A 4,274-nucleotide genomic window follows, 5' to 3' on the forward strand; every position below is an offset into this window, starting at 1 on the left:
GGGTTTCCGAGGGTGTAAATCTTTACGGGAGTAGAAAGCCTCATCTTTCTCCCGCGGAGCGACTGGTAGTTTCGAACCGCTGACCTTAAGGTTCGCAGCCCGATTCGTAACCACTACGCTACCAGAGCTCCTTCTAGATATACTTAATTTGGCACTTAACAAAAAACATTTTATTTGATAACTTTGCAGTGATCCATACTTTAAAGTTATAAAATCTTAATCTGAACAATGTCTATACTTCTTTTGAGAGGATCATTTCTTGGAAAATAGAACATCACAACTGAATTTTAGAATACAAAGGCGAGTCTTACAGTTCATGTTGTTTAATTGTGCTGTCACATAGAAATCACAGAATTTTTCTTACTTTGTTCAATCGCTGTAAATGATTTCTGAAAGTAATATAATTATAACTTGTAATGGTGAATGCATTCATAGGATTCATGGAGCAAACTGAATATGTAACTGCTCATTTGGAGCTGAGTTGATTATCATTTGAAAACAGTTAATGGAGTAGCTGATTAGAATACACTGCAAAGAGTCATGATTTAATTTCACATCACCTAGAAAAATCGGATGCCATGCGTGTTAATGGCAGTTTTGAGAGTCATAAGGATTGACATGTTTTCCTGAGCTAAGCAATTTGGCCATGCTGACTCAGTGAAAAATTCACATTTCAGAATACATAAACTAAGTAATACAATGCAACCTTATGTAATTAAATTCACCACCTGAGTATTAAAAATGTGAGTAAAATTTGTAAGTAAGATTTAAGCTCATTTAAAGCTAAGTACCGTGAGGTTTGGGCAGAAATTCAGCTTAGTGGTAACTTCTAAGTTTTCACAAAAAACTACTGAATGAGTTAGGTTCACTTTTGTTGAACCTGCTTTTCTTCCTCCCTGCCTTTGAATCTCCACATTGAAGTTCAAGAGATTTTATTTTTTAAAATCCACAGATCTGATCATGTCTTTTTTCTGCTTAAAGCTCTGCAGTGCCCCTACCCGCACTGCATCCAGATAAATTCAGATTCCTCAAGTCAGCATACAGGGCTCTGCATGATCTGGCTGTTACTGATCCTGTAGTCTTAGCTCTCAGCAGTTTTTCTTACCTTCTCTGGCTCCATCTATGGAGAATAATTTGTAATAAACTGACTATGTCTTGGTCTAGCTATATCTGCTATAGCTGATACATTTGTAAACTCTCATTTAAATGTTGCTTCATGAAATGCACACCTGTAATGCTGTATGTCCTGGTGTGACGCTGTGGGTTACTGCGCTGGACTGCAAAGTGGGTTTGAACTGCAAGGTTGGAGGTTCAAACTCACCAGCCACTCCTTGGAAATCCTATACAGGGTCTCTGTGGGTTGGAACCCAACTTGACGGTACTTAACAACAACAATAACACCATATGTAATACCATATTTACTCATGTAATGGTACAGATTAAGCTCTAAAGATATATCACTGTTATTTTTTTTAAAAAGCTTTTATTGTGATTCGGGTGATAGTTTACATGGGAGAACATTGTTTGACTCAACCAATTGTATTTTGTTTCATTGCAATGATTACAATCCCCTCCAGGCACCATCGGTTAACAGTATTTTCCTCTATATCTCCCCACTTTTTTCTTTGATGTACACAAAAACACACAGGAATATATAATCATTTAAGCAACCAAAGGACACATTTTGCTAACTAGCCCCCTGGCCTCCAGTATACAGCCTTTCTCTTTTCATGAGTATAGAGCCCTCAGCTGCTCAATCTCTCCAGGCCATCACCTCTGTTTCCATCTCTGGCATCGCTGCTTCTCTGGATAGGGTCCCACATTCAGCTCATGCTCTTCCTTCTTGATGGTCCTAGGGTCCTCTGTTCCTGGACTGTAAGATTAAATGCTCCCCACTTTTTGTTACACATCTTCTACCTTTACAGTTGAGACAATTGCAATTATTCATGATAACAACTACTCACTATAGAATCAGAAGAATCCTATCCCCATCTCCTTTACCAGACTCATCTAGACAAGAAGGAAACTAGTGGGGATTCTACCTTACCCCCTTGTTCTGAAACTAAGCTCTGTCTTGAAAACTTGTAAGGCAGCCACTGTGTGTCTTTGTAATCCTCCTACCACCCCCACCACCCATTTTAGGTAGCAAATGTCTAAGTTGCATGTCCCTACCAATCCTGTGTATTGAGGGGATAGGCTTAATCCTTGATGTGATGACTCCTTCCCTCTCTGTTGGTATTTTGATCAACTACATCCATAAGCAAAGCTCAAGTTCATCAAATTGTAGCAATTTACACTGACTTCCTTTATCAAACTTTTAATCTACCCCTAGTTGAGTTCTTCCATTTGCTTTAGCATCTCTATGCTGGAAAAATGAGAGGTAAAAGAGCTGAACAGAAAAATTCAAATGTCAGCTCAAGAAGATAAAGTCAAATATTACAAGAAAATGTGCAAAGATCTGGAGTCAGAAAACCAAAAAGGAAGAACACACTCAGCATTTCTCAAGCTGGGGGAACTGAAGAAAACATTCAAGCCTCAACTTTGGTTATTGAAGGATTCTCTGGGCAAATTATTGAATGATGCAGAAAGCATTAAAAGAAGTTGGAAAGAATACACAGAGTCACTGTACCAAAAGGAAATGATTGATGTTCAACCATTTCAAGAGGTAGCATATGCTCAAGAGCCAAAGATACTGAAGGAGGAAGTCCAAGGTGCATTGAAGGAATTGGTAACGAACAAGGCACCAGGAATTGATTGAATAAAAATAGTAATCATTCAAGAAAGTGAGGCTGCACAGGAGGCACTCACTCATCCATGCCAAGAAATTTAGGAGACAACTATCTGGATGACTGATTGTAAGAGATCCATATTTGTGCCCATTCCAAAGAGAGGTGACCCAACGGAATGCGGAAATCATCGGACAATCTCTTTGATATCCCATGCGAGTAAAGTTTTACTAAAGGTAATAGAGAAATGGCTGCAAGCATACATTGACAGAGAACTTCCAGAGGCTCAACCCAGATTCAGAAGAGGCTGTGGAAAGAGGGATATATTTGCTGATGTCTGATGGATCTTGGCTGAAAGCAGAGAGTACCAGAAAGATGTTTACCTGTGTTTTATTGACTACACAAAGACTTGCGATTGTGAGGATCATAACAAGCTATGGACAACATTGCAAAATATGAGTATTCTGGAACACTTAATTGTGCTCATGAGGAACCTGTCCATCGACCAAGAGACAGTTGTTTGAGCAGAACATGGGAACACTGAATGGTTTAAAATTAAGAAAGGTGCGCGACAGGGTTGTATTCTTTACCATACTTATTCAATCTGTATGTTGAGCAAATAATCCAAGAAGCTGGGTTATATGAAGAAAAACGTGGCATCAGGATTGGAGGAAGACTCATTAACAACCTGTGATATGCAGATGATACAACTTTGCTTGCAGAAAGTAAAGAAGACTTAAAATATTTACTGGTGAAGATCAAAGATCACAACCTTGGGTATGAATTGCATCTCAATGTATAGAAAACAAAAATCCTCACCACTGGACCAATAAACAACATTCTTATCAATGGAGAAAAGATTGAAGTTGTCAAGGACTTCATTCTTCTTGGATCAACTATCAACATTCATGGAAGCAGCAGTCAAGAATTCAAACGATGTATTGCATTAGGCAAATCTGTTGGACGAGACCTTTTTAAAGTGTTGAAGAGCAAGGATGTCAGCTTGAGGACTAAGGTGTGCCTGACCCAAGCCATGGTATTTTCAATAATGTTATATGCATGCTGGATAGTGAATAAGGAAGACCGTAGAATTGCTGCTTTTGAAATATGGTGTTGGAGGAGAATATTGAAAGTGCCATGGGCTGCCAAAAGAACCAACATATCTGTGGTGGAAGAAGTACAGCCAGAGTGCTCCTTAGAGGCCAAGATGGTCAAACTTCGTCTCTTATACTTCAGACATATTGTCAGGAGAGAACAGTCTCTGGGGAAGGATGTCATGCTGGGTAAGGTGGAGGGTCAGAGAAAAAGAGGAAGACCCCTAGTAAGATGGATTGGCAGCATCAACGGGCTCAAGCGTGATAAAAATTGTGAGGTTGGCCCAGGACTGGGCAGCGTTTCATTCTGTTGTGCATAGGGTCACTATGAGTCTGTACTGACTTGATGGTACCTAACAACAACTCACCACTGGACCAATAAACAACATTCTTATCAATGGAGAAAAGATTGAAGTTGTCAAGGACTTCATTCTTCTTGGATCAACTATCAACA

The sequence above is a fragment of the Chrysochloris asiatica genome, unplaced genomic scaffold, assembly GCF_000296735.1.
Source record: "Chrysochloris asiatica unplaced genomic scaffold, ChrAsi1.0 scaffold00387, whole genome shotgun sequence".
In the NCBI taxonomy this organism is placed as follows: domain Eukaryota; kingdom Metazoa; phylum Chordata; class Mammalia; order Afrosoricida; family Chrysochloridae; genus Chrysochloris; species Chrysochloris asiatica.